Source organism: Thermobia domestica, chromosome 13, assembly GCF_964235325.1.
Source record: "Thermobia domestica chromosome 13, izTheDome1.hap1.1, whole genome shotgun sequence".
Classification (NCBI taxonomy): domain Eukaryota; kingdom Metazoa; phylum Arthropoda; class Insecta; order Zygentoma; family Lepismatidae; genus Thermobia; species Thermobia domestica.
The window spans coordinates 74,685,701-74,700,683 of record NC_137466.1 but is presented as its reverse complement, the minus strand read 5'-3'; the positions used below and the strand labels follow the sequence as shown (position 1 = coordinate 74,700,683).

The 14,983-nt window shown below is 33.9% G+C and overlaps 1 protein-coding gene across 1 annotated transcript in view; it reads left to right on the top strand.

Annotated features, from left to right (window-relative positions):
- Nucleotides 1-14,983, top strand: part of exex (motor neuron and pancreas homeobox extra-extra) — a 159,526-nt gene that overhangs the window by 119,149 nt on the left and 25,394 nt on the right. The gene's annotated exons all lie outside the window — the stretch shown is intronic.

Genomic DNA, 14,983 nt, shown 5'->3' with positions numbered 1-14,983 from the left:
ATTATTATTATTTCATCTTTGTGTTTGTTGTACTGGGTTCGATTCCTCATGAGGCATATCATTTTCAATTGTTGATCCACAGTTGTGAAGCAATTGGAAGCTACTTTGACTACAAAATAGTGATGGTTGGTTTATTTAACACCCTTTCGCACCACTGTGGTTATATGAGATGGAAGCTGCTGAACAACTAGGTTTTTGTATCCAAGGCAAATTAACTTCACCAAGAATAGAACCCGGAACCACAGTAAGTACTAACTGGATTGAAGGAAGCCAGAAAGAATGGCTTGGGGACATAGGCGCCAACTTCTAATTTTTTTTTCAATATGTGCTCACGCATCTGTATTCCGTAAGATAAATCACATCTCGAGTCTCGTGTTCCATTTCTTTTTTTAACAGATCCAATGGACCAGTGGTTTTCAAACTAACGGGGAAGAAGAGTCCTGATAGGCATGAACAACCATTAAGGGAGTACAGGTTACTGTAATGAAATCAAAGACGTAAGGAATTTTACTTTTTAATTTAATTAATTAATTAATTAATTTATTTATTTTTACCAGGATCACTTAAGTTTGTATTGAACAAAATTCTAACATTGAAATTTTGTTCTTCTATTGGAAATGTATTTAGTAATATTGGCCAAAAGAACAGAAATAAAAAAATCTTTAATGGGTGCTTGAGTCCCGGGGCACCAACGTAGGTCGGCGCCTATGTTTGGGAGCTGACATGTTGACCATGCACCACTCAGTTGAACATATGCCATCTACTTTTTTGTTTGTTTTTAAAATGGGATAATTATAACAAGACAAGAAGTGCATTTCCAAATTCGAGACGAAACAAGAAACATGATAATTTTCGTCTTCTTTACGAGTCGGGAATCGAGACTACACTTGTAAGAATTTTCTCGAGACTTGTTGAGCAACACTAATTCAACCTAGTTTTAGATCGCAAACACTATTTTGGAGTTACATGATTTATAATATAAAAAGTAATTCATAAAGTGATTTAATAAAGTGCCTTTTATCAACCTTTGAAGATATGTAAGTCATTACACATTGTACTCCAATAATAAATATGGATTAAGTGTTGTTATATCATACTATTCGTGGATGTGTGGATAAAAGATTCTGATAATTTCTATGTGAAATTAAGGAAAGTAAAGGCATAAATTTTGTACATAAATTTACAAAACTTGATGAGACTAGAGGTTTCTCGAGAATTCAGATGAAACAGGAAAGAATTATTCGAGAATCCGGACGATATTTCTACCAGTTAATTAAATAAATAAAAATATAAAGTAGAGTAAAATAATCCTGTCATGGCACTAGTCAAACATGTCCTCGCTGGGATAAATTTCTAATTGTGTTTTTTATACTAATGTGAGGCTGCTGAATCAAGAAAAAAGAAACTATTTTAAATCTTATCCACTCGGAATACTCTATTTTTGTTACATTATCCTTTTGTGGCAGAATAGACTATAGAAGATAATGCAAACTTTCCATAACTGTATGAAACAGACAGTTCTCGTATTTTGTTACAAAGATTCCCATTAAATGAAGAATGTTAGTCTTATCCATCATAACTATGCAGTGCTATAGTCCTAAAATGTAAAGAATAAACAATGTTCTATCAGCCTTTTAAGCTCCATTAACAAAAGAAACAGTTTACCGAAGACAATGGCAATGAAAAATATTGCGAACTGTTATGTATGCAAGAAGCGGTCAAGATGGTTCAGCTCATATTACACATGAAAGAATTAGCTACAAGATGAATTAAAATATTACACATTAAACTGGAACATCTAGGAAAATATACAAAGAATGTTTTGGAAGTTGTACAAGAATGTCATCGTGTATTCAACTGCAAGAAAAAAAATGAAAATAACGGCAATGCTGCTTAGAAAGACCATTTTCGACTTCTGTTACGACAGCAGACTGAATGGGCTGATAGTGCTCCAGAAACATTGAAAATAAAACTTCAAGCAAATTCTGATGAAATGGTTTACTGCTAAGACTTCAAATGTGATTATTCATTTAGAAATTTTGATAGCATTACACTAGGTAATATATACTCAGTTACAACTTTCATTCGGTTTATTTTAAATCTTTTCTAAAAAGCAATTATAAACAGTAGCTGCGCCACTGTTACGCATTTGTGTGTCACAGTTAGGAGAATACCAATAACAATAATGGTTATTAGTATTCAGTATTAGCATTGGTATTAGTATTAGTATTAGTATTAGTATTAGTATTAGTTATTAATATTAGTATTGGAATTCAGTGGTTCTCAACGGGGGCATTCTCATTTTCAGAGATGACGTTGGGACAAAAAGGGGCGATTGGATGATGGAGAGCGTTAGATGTTTCACGACCTGTTAGACTTCCTTATTATTGGATGAAAATCATGCATTTTACAATTATCAACAGTTTTTTTTAACATGTAGTAGATTCTTGAAAGCTGATTTTTAAAATTGAAGCCTTTTCCTGGTTCTTAAACTACTTTGTCCAAGTGTTACGTTTAGCTTTGTGCATTGGGTAAAAGATGACAGGGAACACTCAGGACAATTGAACTCATCCAATGGGGTGTTAAGCTCCAAAAGATTGAGAACCACTGTATTACTTAACTGTATACCTTTTCCCAAACATGTAGACTAGATAAAGAAATAAACAATATTTTCCAGAATAAAACTTTTCAACTATTATTGGCAACAAACGCCATGATATCTTTTAGCGCCATAAAAAAACGTTTTACTGGATATTCTCGAAAACTACGCATGATAATTTACCCTCGAGTATGTAATTTAGTTCAGTTTGTTGTCATCTATCCATTGATACAATATATGTCTCATATTTGAATAATAAAATACCGTTATCAGGATCAGTTTCAGGTATTCTTCAGGATCAGTTTCATCTTAATTAGTGGCGCCATCATCGTACAGCATCAATTTTTAGATTTACAAAGAAACTCGATTTTTTCGAAATTTGAGCATAAAAATTTATCCTCATCCGTATCATGTTATTCTACTTAAAGAGATCTAACTGACGAACTGTATGGCCTATGGAACCTCTAGGTTCAATGCTGCGTTCACAAAAGCTCTCCATTGACTCTTGTTCGTAGCCAACCGGATCCAGTTTCTACTTTGTATTCCTATTTCTGCGAGATCTATCAATATTATCCTTCCATCTGCGTTAGATCTTCCTGATTGGATTTCCAGTTAAAACTTTCAAAGCGTTCCTATTTTCTTCCATTCTGGCTACATCACCTGGCTACTTGATCCTTAATGACATCTATGGATAGATTTTTGGTCTCATCTTTGGACATTTATTTCTTTCGTTATACAGTATTAATATTATAGATTTTTTTTGAAGGTTCGATTTTTAAACACTTCAAGCTCATCTGACAAATCAAAAATAGGTTTATTTTTATTTTTATGTAAACCTTTTGGTAACTAACATTTATGTTTATCCACATATAAAAGGATTGCTAACTTTTCCGAAAGCAACATACTAAACCAGAGAGGAAATAAACAGTAGAACGATAGTATCGAGGAATATTTGTTATCGCCACTTAAAAAAAAAAAAAATCCAGATTTACGGGGAATTCTTGGAAAACATGCTTTCTGTTGGGAACATCATGCCAATATTTCAGTCAGGAGTTCTCAGACGGTGGCCTCCGTCATACTAATGAAGGAAACAAGTTGTGTTCGATGTGGTAACAAACTTTGGTAGACAATCTTTGCTTTCAGCTGTTGAGGTGAGTCACTATATTAGAGGTGGGCGTTTCATCCGTTAGTACGGTCGACTTACACAGTCTGAGAACACCGATCTTGAGTCTTGGCATAGTATTCTCACCAGAAAGCAAGTTATTCCCAGTAAATCTGGAATTATTCTCAGTGCGGAAAACTGCATGCTAATATGTTATTCTCTTGAGAAAAACCCTACAAAGAATCCGGAACTGTTCATAACAAATTAATTCTAGATATTTGTGGACATTTTTCAACATTTTCGCACGTATTAAAACATTTATTTATTTATTTATAAAAGTTTCAGATACAGATCAATGTCAATTTTACACTGAAACAGGCACGTAGCGAAGGGGGAGGGGTACGGACCCCCCTTCGATACCATAATGAAAAAAATTAAGGAAGGATGAAACAAAATGAAATGAGAAAAAGGAAGATCAGCATTAAAAATTTTTAAAAAATACAGGAATTTTTTGGTTACTCTTTCTTATGAGGAGATTTGTATTATTTGAAATACATAGTGGCGAGGTGAGCGAGAGATCCTGGAAGACTCAGGGAATTTGAAATTTCTTGAAAAGTTACGGAATTCTCAGAATTTCTGCTGCTAGTCAGGGAGATTTCAAGCGTCCGAAAGCACACTGCCATTGTGTAACAGCGTGGATATTTTTTTATAATAATTTTTCGTCATCGCATCCTTGCAGTATTAAACATGTAATTTCAAAAACAATCTTGTACTGCTCCTTCATTAACCTGTCATTTGGAACAGACAGTAGTTGATGGAATAATAAAAGAGCAATTATTAGTTCATGTTGTAAGGATTCATACACCCTCACGTACTATAAGCCACATGTTTTCACTAAAACAGTGGCAGGCAACAGAAGAAACACTATCAGGAAGAGACGAAGTGGATACGAAGAACCACGAAGAAGAACGACAACTCCTCCAGGGGAATGGCTATAAAAGAGGACGACGGGGCCAAGAAAGTATCAGTGCCAGTGCTGATCGCTCACCTTTAACACCTTCTTCCGAGGCTACCATTGGCTACGGAAATTACTCTAAAACTTTCTTCCTAGGCCACTATGGGCTACGGAGATTTATCCCAATACCAACTCCCTAGGCCGCTATTGGATACGGAGTGTAAACCTACCCCGTCTGAGGTTGCTATGGGCTAAGACAAAATCCTAACCAAGACTGCATCGTGTACCGGAAGGAATTAATCCTATCTTTCACTGAGAACATTTTTAGAGCATTCAAAGACTTCAAAAAAAAAAAAAAAAAAAAAACTATAAGTAACTTTGTCCTAAAATTTACAAGACATTTTTGTAATAAAAAAAAGTAAAAAGATTCCGTGTACATCATTTGACTCTACCTACAGAACATTGCAACATAATATCGTTTTGTAATTACTATCTGGCTCTCTTTCTACATTTTTATATGTTTCATTTTCAGGAAGGTTCTAGAATCTAGTCCTCACATATAGGTGAAGATGGGAGGAACTCTCTTTGTATTTACCTGGATGTCTTCAGTTGAATCAAATCTCTTCCTTTTCAGTGACAATTTTATATACAAACGCGTTGTTCCAGTTTCTCATCCAATTTGCGCAATTAATAATCCGCCACGACATACATACACACACACGCACACGCACACAACAGGTTGCTACGCTGTACTAAACAAGGATATTGTAGTGGTTCTCGCAGTATGTATCAAGGTCACACCAAGCCACCACTCCCATGCTAATAGGCAATTATATCTACTCCTCTTGGGCAGAGACGCAACCTGTCTTAAAATTATAAAATGACACCTCATACACAATGTTATCCACCACAAATTCAAATGACCTGGATAGAACAGAAAACCTCTCGCTCTAGATATGAGTGCTATATAATTGAGTCACCATACCCATCCAAATTTAAGAAGTCTTAATGTTTATACAATAGTATATTTATCAGTGGGGCATTTTAAGATTATAATTAACAAATAGATAATACTAAATTAGAGATAAATTTGAGTCACTGCGTACCTACTATGCTACTTCTACTTACACTTCCTCATATCCTCTGAGAAAATTTAGCACATTCCTCATATAAATTTCCTAAAGCGTTGCCATATCTATAGGATTCTCTACGGTAAAGACTTTTATGTAGAATATTATATATATACTGTACGCAGGGGGTGGGTCCTGGGGGTCCGGACCCCCTCCCCGAAATTTCGACTTTTGTGTAAATTTAGCCTATTTTTAGGGGCAATTTTAGGAATTTTAATATAAAATACCCTCATATTGAGTTTGGACACCCGAAATAAATTCCTGCGTACGCTACTGACTATACGCCTACGATATCGCGATACATTTTTTTTTATTAAAACAATGTAATTGTAATAATCAGTGGCGTACGCAGAGAATTTTCAAGGGGTTCAAGCACTCAATCTCATATCCTTTCACAATATGCATGACTTTTGTACATGTATCTTAATATATAAGTGTTTAGTTTTTCCATAAACCCCGAAGCCACCCTTGTGTACGCCACTGATAATAGTTTAAGACTATAAGTTCTTACAGAGTAGTTACTCCGTGTAGTACTGGTACTTGTTAATACCATTGGGGGCGTTAACTGATATAGTCTGTTTCAAAATTTATTCTAACTAATTGGTTCATTACATTCTAAAATTTCGAAACACACTGAGAACCTTCAGCTTACTGCATGTATGGCAACAAAAATATTCCAGAATTCTTGATGCTATATGGCAACATTGAAGAATTCAAGATGACATGCGGTGTCCTTGTTGCTTTGAGTCAAGTATTTGAAGTAGCTTGATGAATAGTTAGGAAATATATTGCCTCAATCCATGAAATAGCCTCATCAGTGTGTAATGAGAGCCTGAGAGTCGTCTCGCATCTATTTTATATGGGGTGCGGTGCTTCTTCTCCCGCTGGTCTAAATAGAACATAAAACTCGCTGAGAACGTGCTGTTGGTGTTTTCGCAAAGATTACATTCGCTAAGTCTCGAGGATTTAGATGCGTTTGGCATTGAAGCAACAAATCGTTCATACACACAACTGGTATCTGTGCTGATTAGCTGCCATAAGACAGGCCTCTCTGGAAAGATTAACTCTGAATGAAAAGAGGTCTCTTAAGCCTACAGAAAGACAGAAAATAAAGTAGGAATGGCTTTTCTTATTTCTATTACGATTTTCAACGAACAATATACTGATTGGTAACACCTGGATTTTAATAAGCTGAGTCAAAGTTATAAAAATTATAGGCCCTTTTGTGCTCCATTATTTTAATTGCGTCATAATATATACTTACCGGTATATGGGGATCTCAAATCACTTTCACGGTAGTTTTCTCATTAGGTTGTGATATCCTCACATCAGTTTCCGAGACAAAAGCGGTTAGACACGAACACATTTTATACATGAATTAGTAGGAAGAAACATGAGAATTTTTATTTGCCTTTTATTGAACACAGCTCGCTTTCGAACTATTAATTAATTTACGTATATTCTATAATCAAAAGTGATTGTTTGAACTTACGAAATATTATATATTTATCTACAATTAGATAACTGTGTGGTGCAGATTAAGAATTAGTGTACCAATCTAAAATAACTACATAGGCTATGTCTCGTGTTTTGAGCTTATAATACTTTTAAAATGTTATTTTGTTATCTTCCTCGGTGCAAGTTTACTTAAGGGGATCATAATCATTATGGTTATAAATACAGATCTTTCTGCGCAAACTGCCTTAAGATCGAACTAAAATCAATTTTACTGCAAATTTTTCTCTGATAATGACTGTTAGAGTTATTTATTTATAATAACTAGGTACGGATTAGGATTAGAAGTTACATTCCTGGGCTTTCGGCATCTACGGTCATGTTAGTAGGAATAATTCAGTACAGTTCATGCCACCTGACAACAGAGTTGTACAACTTAAAATCTAATTATTATCAAATGTAGCTAAGATATAATCTACCAGATTCAAAATTATTTACGGACTATCTTTTATGTACAACACGGTCTTTATATAAATTAATTATCCTCTATACAATTTTATTGCTTTAACTTCCCTTAAGTCAAAAGAAGCGTCTATAGTCAATAATAGGATATATATATTTTTAATTGACCAAGAATATTTATAACAATTCGACACGTTTTAAGAGATAGTTGTAGAATCTTTAGCCAAAGACCAATCCAGTCAATAATCATAGACTAATTCATAAATTTTTAAATTAGTTCGTTAGCAATGGTTCCAAAATCTGAGAACACAATTTTCGTTTCTGCAAGTATAAAAAGATATAATTTTAATCTGAAATTTAGGTATCTTTACTAATTAAAATTAGCCACTTCAGATTTTCAGCGTAATATCAGAATTTTGTTGTTTTATTTAATGGAGTTTAGTGTCCCTTTCCAGTACAGAGGCTATATGAGATCTTGATCAAATTTCAATACTCTTACCGTGAATAGAATTCAGTGGAATAGCCCAGGAAACAAAAGAGCCTAGCACTAGCCACGAAACCATTGGGTGACGAGCTAGAATATTGATGTTGCTCTTTTTAAAATGGTTTTAGAATTTACCTTTATAAATATATGTACGTGTTGCTATTCAAATCCAGTGATTTGCAGTAAATGGTCCTCAAAGTTTGTGCCATGTACACATATACTCCTTTCTACGTTAAGAGCTCCTTCGTGGCTAATCGGAGCAGCCGGTTGGTTAGCCAAGTGATATGAAACATTGGGCTAACAATCGTGAGGTGAAACCCATTGGAGTTCGAGTCCCTCTGTAGTTGCAAGGGTGGTCGATTCTAGTAGTCCTGAACATTGATAGAAAAAGAAAATAAGAGTTAGGATGTTTCTTTAAAAAAAAAAAAAAAAAACGAAAACGGTTAGTCTACCGGCCTTTTGCGTGGAAGACCCAGATTCGATTTTTGGCAGGAGATCATGTGGTTCGGATCCCACATGATTCTTTTCACATTAATAATACTTTGGAACGAAAATTAAGTTAGTGTTGTTGAACAACTTCTATACATCTAAATATGTTTTGAAAATATTGAACTAAAATTGGAAGTGACTTCTTTTTGACATGGCTGTTTGCATGACAAATTTTGGGCTTTTAAAATATTTCAATTTGAATTAAGGAATAACTGTATGTTCCATCTTTCTTTTCCCATTATAGTGCGAAAAATGTATTTAATTACTGTGTTCTGACTAAAAACACGAAAAAAAAGTCCTTAGTTGCGCGGCACGTTAAACTATAAAAAGAAGTGTTAGCAATAACTCTACTGAAAATGTATTAAGTTTCGTGGAACATTATCATTTAAAACATTTGAATAAGCTAAAACTTTATTATTATTTATTACTAAAATAAAATGTCTTTAGTATTTATTGAGGCTGTTAAAATTAGAAGGTAAGAAAGTTGAAAACACAACCCAAAAGTTTCTTATTTTAAGGATTTTGATACGATGTAAAAATAGAGAAAGTAGGAACTTTCTGAATAATGAAGTTTTACTAAATATACAATATACTATATACACAAAATAATCGTTTATGGACTCATATTATATCATAATGGATTATCTGAAGCTCAGAATGAAATGTTTCCTGAACAAAGAACAAGATGTAAACAAAATTTTATACCGAAACAAAAATGGTTTTGTATCTCTTTCTTGGTTTATGGTACCTTTTCGTGCCTACCAATTTGAACTTGGGCAACAGAAAAAAAAATATCAAAAGATGTATAACTTTCAGGCACTAGGTAAGATGATTAGGCAACCAACACAACACTTGTGATATGGTGGGTTGTATAATTGACCTTTACAATGCCAGTTTGAGAGGCAATCAACATAGCTACACATGGTCCTGGACTGAACATAAAATTCACAAATATTTAATGTTATAAACAGACTTTCTTAATTTAAAGATCAACTACAAGACAACAAAAGTGGAATTTGAATGAGAAAATAACAAGAACCGAGTGTCTGTTTTTCCCTAAAAATCCGGGTTTGTTTATGGGAAGAAACCTCCGTTCTAAACAAACCCGGTTGTTTAACATCTCTAATTGAAACTAATTCAAAATTATTTTAAAAATTATAACACAGAATTTTTGACTTCACTCAAATTTGACTATATATATATATATATATATATATATATATATATATATTAAAACTACCACGTGTAGATAGTGATCTATTTATGAGCAGGTCGCATGGATCCTGGGAAGTCAACATCTGTCTCTTTCAAAAATTATATTACCTGACTGATCTTTGTCTCTATATTCAGTTCATTTGTGTGTGTGTGTGAGAGAGAGAGAGAAGATAAAAGGTTAAAACTTCTTCCAAGATCTAACACGAAATTGCTTGTGGTGAAGCAATTAATTGGCATCCAGCTCTAAAAGCCAATAACACAGCTTGCAACAAGAAAAGGTTTTACACGGGAATAATATAATCCACTTCTAACAATAAATTCGCTACTTACTTCCTCCATTCGCTTGTTAGTTCTTATTAGTCACTAGGATGTATTTAACGTCCATTGAAACAATAAGGGTGTTTAATACCTCTGCCATTTTTGTTTCTCAGTCCATTGATTTGAAACTATAAGGGTGTTTAATAAATCCGCCATCTTTGTTTCTAGTCTATTGATTTATATAGTGAAGTATTCTTACATTTTCTATGAAATTAAAAAGTATTTTAAATGTTTGATTGTATGATTTCTGCTTCGGATCCATTTAAATGTCAATTACATTGTGAAAGTTCTGTGTTATGTATTTTAATATTTATAAATGCAATCTAATTTAAGTAATATTACATTTACATAGTTCTCCTTCTCCTTCTCAGGTTAGCAATCTTTCAATAGGTTTGACGCAGCTTTCCACTCTTCCCTATTCTGAGCTAGAATCTTTCATTTCCATGTAGTTGTCTTCTTATCCTAAGCTAGACTCTTTCATTTTCATGTACTTTCACTTACATATCTTGAGGTAGACTTTTCATTTCCATATACTTTTTTCTTCGTTATCCTGAGCTAGACTCTTTCATTTACATATAGTTTTCTTCCCTATCCTGAGCTAGACTTTTCATTTCCATGTACTTTTTAATTCCCTATTCTGAACTAGACTTTTCACTTTCAAGAACTTTTTCTTCCCTATCCAGAGCTAGACTTTTCAATTTCAAGAACTTTTTGTTCCCTATCCTGAGCTATACTTTTTATTTCCACGTACTTTTTCTTCCCTATCCTGAGCTAGACTTTTCATTTCCATGCACTTTTTTTCCTATCCTGAGCTTAACTTTACATTTTCATGTACTTTTTCTTCCCAGATCTTTCATTTCCATCTTCTTTTTCTTCCCTATATCATTATTTGGTCCGTATATTTCAATCGCAGCCTTCTTATATGTGTTTTTCCTTCTGCCATTCCTTCCATATCTAATAGAATGATTCCTCCATGTCTCATAGTGTGTTCAATCATCCTATCTCATCTTTTCGAGATATTGTTCAGATTACTCCTTTCTTCTGTTTTTCCTGTGTTACCTAATACTTCTTGTATTACCATTTCCAATATCTTTTCCTTGGTTATCTTATCCACCCATCTAACTTTTAACATTCTTCTATAATACCTCATTCGAAGGCTTCCAATCTCTACTTTTTATCTTCTCCTCGTGTCCATGCGTCATATCCACATAATGTCACACATACTCCATACATATATTTTCATCAGATTTTTCTTCAGTTCTATGTCAAGCGTGGTTTTCTCGGGGTTCTCTCATTTTCTCCCATTTTCGTCAATCCACTATTACCATACATCTCATCACCATCGTCTCCCTTAGCTTTGGTGCATAATTGTGGGATGTTAAACTTATAAAGAAACAGTTCTATGTCGATTCCTTCTGTTAGAAGCTAATTTTTTCAAACGCCTTTTTCACCTGAATTATTCTTAAGATTACATGTTTGCACCTCTAATAAGAGGTAGCAAGGAGCATTTAAGTGGAAATGAAGAACAAAACTATGAAATCGGATAATTAAAATGTCCTTTCATTTCAAAGAAAGAGAAGAGTATTTACGCATATACAGTGGCGTAGGCAGAATTTAGTTATATCGTTTCAATAGTTTTGAATGCATTTAATACGAAGTTGTTGAAGAGAGTAGAAGGCACCCTTTACGTAGGCCACTGACCATATAAATCAATTGTTCCAAAAATAAAGATGGAATAGGTACTCGACACCGTTAATATTCTTCTTGAAATCACAAAAAACAAATTAAATCGTATTGTATTGCGGAATACTTATCTCAACAAAGATCAAAGTTAACCAAAATAAGGTAACATGTATCATGCGAGAGAAAAAGGTGGATTAACGTACATAGTGAAAGTGTTTCCGCAATCGAATTCTACTCTAATAATAGATCCATTACTATATGAACAATGTGTGAACATGAACAATCACTGTTTACGTAACAATAAACTCCTTACTTACTTTTGCAAGCATCCTATTTTATGCAAATACGTAATTGTCATTGTTAATGAGGGCTTTCTTCCAGCCTTACCTCTTGTTTTCCCTGTCTGGTAATTTGATGGATGAGCCGGTGTTGGTACTACAGCGTAGAATCGAGATGACAGTGCGTTTGTCTCTTTTTGGGATGTCAAGAGACTATTTACAAGAAAGAAAAAGAAATAAAGAATTGATTAGTGGTACGTACACTTGTATAATAAATCTGCTGGTTCTTCTAACCATTACCATTAACATTAACATAATGGGACACTTAAGCTCATGAGTTCATCACCACACTTACCGAAGAATTTTAAAACACATACAAGCATATACGTAGCATAAGCATATAATAATATTAATAATAGCCTATTGAAAGTTCAACGGACTTAAGGCATTCTAAATAGAATCCACAACTTTCAAAATGACATCCAAATAAGAGACAAATATAAAATTTGGATAATGACACTCCTTAGAACTTAGAAAGTCTAGAACTTATAAAGTCTTGTACTTTCTAAGTTCAATAAAATGAAAAAGTAAGGATTCCTTACGACATCCCTTAAAATTTAGAAAGCCTACAACTTATAAAGTTTTGTACTTTATAAATTACATAAAATATAGAAGTAAGGATTCCTTATTTGTTTAAAATTTAATGTTCCACGAATATGCACTGAGGCTAAGCGAAACTGTGATGGATATTGGTGCAATGATGACTGGGAGGAAACGGGAGAACTCTGAAAAAAACACTCATTCACAAAGTTTATTTGTTGGGAACTGGGATCAAAGCAGGGACCCCACACACGAGAGGTGAGCGCTATATTACTGAACCACCGGAATTCCCAGGATTCCTCATGATTAAATGGTTAACGTTATTGCTGTAGTTGCAGTAGTCCCTAATTCGATTCCTGGTGGAATTTAATTTGCTCCAAATCCCACGTTAAGCTGTAAGTCCACACCTCCTATAGCATCGGTGATAATTACAACAGTAAGAACTTTGGACTGTGTTATTTACAACTGACAAAAAAAGGTATGATCATGATACAAGATGATAACACTAATCATGACATGCAGTATTTATTAATTGGAAACATTACTCGAGTTTTTTAATCATCGCATTTAGTAGTCCAAAAACAATGGAGGGTTCTCTGTGCTAGCAAGGGTGCCAACAGACAGGTTTTACGATGAGAATATTTTGGAGAACATAATCTTTCATTAAAAATGGTGAAATCAAACTGGAGAACGGTAAAGTTGGGGGGAAATAGTAAATTCGGAGTTGCGCCCAAGCCCTTGGGCTATTTTTACCCTCTGTGTGGTAGGATGGTTAAACCTATTGCCTTTGCCAGCGAGTATCTTTGCCAACGAGTATTACTTATTACTCCGTAAGTTTGCTATCTGTCCACGTTGGAATTTTGCCGCATTCAAAATATATTATTCCTATGTTGTTAATGTCAAATTTAACTGTGTATGTTGGACACCAGCTTTTCATTAGACTAGTAGTTCTCAACCGATGTGTCGCGACATATTGGTGTGTCCCGTAGTTTCCTAAGGTGTGTCGCGAAATTTTAGAATTTAAAAGTCATGAAGAATTTAATAATAATTAGTAGAAATGGAGACAGACTGTACCAGTCAACATCTCCAGCGATAGCAATAATGCTTAATGCTATATAGAGTCATTATAAAAATTAATATGTTTCAATATTATAATACATGTTATTATTATTAATAATAATAATAATAATAATAATAATAATAATAATAATAATAATAATAATAATAATAATAATAATAATAAAATTATCAGACAAGTGTGTGTCGGACATTGAATAAAGTTCGTTGTCAGTCAAAAGAGGTTGAGAACTACTGTACCAGGTATTAGATTGTGTGTGTATGCGATCACCTTCATTTCTTCCAATTTTTTTCAGATCATTTATTGTTTTTATACCTTGCACCGAAAGCAAGTATATGTTAATCATATTAATCCAATAGTTATATTGCAGATATATTTCTTTTACTAAAATTATATGCAAGCTACAAACCAATAAGTAGATAATAATTAATTATCTTATTATAAATGTGTATCACTTCTTGCTTCAAAATATTATAGACATGGGCACTTGCAGCGGGGGCAGGAAAAGGGGGCAATTTTCCTCTGAGGATTTTCGTTTCGAAAGTGTTTCGTTCTTCGAAATATATGCCAAAACATGTTAGATTTGCTTAGCCACCCGTTAAAGTATTTAATATATTTACTGTACTTAATAAAGTTATGCAATGTACGTCAACAATGATTGTATCACATGAAGTACAGGGTGTCCGGAATGGGACTGACGGTTTTTAAAAATGTATAGTTTTAATATGGTCAGAGATACATAAGGAAAAAACACATTCATATTGAAGGAAAACTCAAAAAGTTTTGTTCAGCAAATTTTCATACTTGAACAACTACTGGTGATGACGCTAGTATCGCTGATAAACAGAAATGACGTCGGCAGTCGAAAAGGCACAATGCGTGTGGTGGTTTGCAGAGACAAAAAGTAAACTGGTACATGAAAGACCTTGTGTATTCTGGTGAAAAGGTGCGTAACTTTGATGAACTGAAGTAACTTATTAGGAATGCAATTGCTTCAGTAACACCTCACATGATTCAGGATACGTGGAGAGAGATTGAGTTCAGGCCAGATATTGTAAGAGATACAAATGGAGCTCACGTGGAGTTACACTGAGTTAGAATCATTTGTAAGTAAGACCAAATATACTTTTTGAGT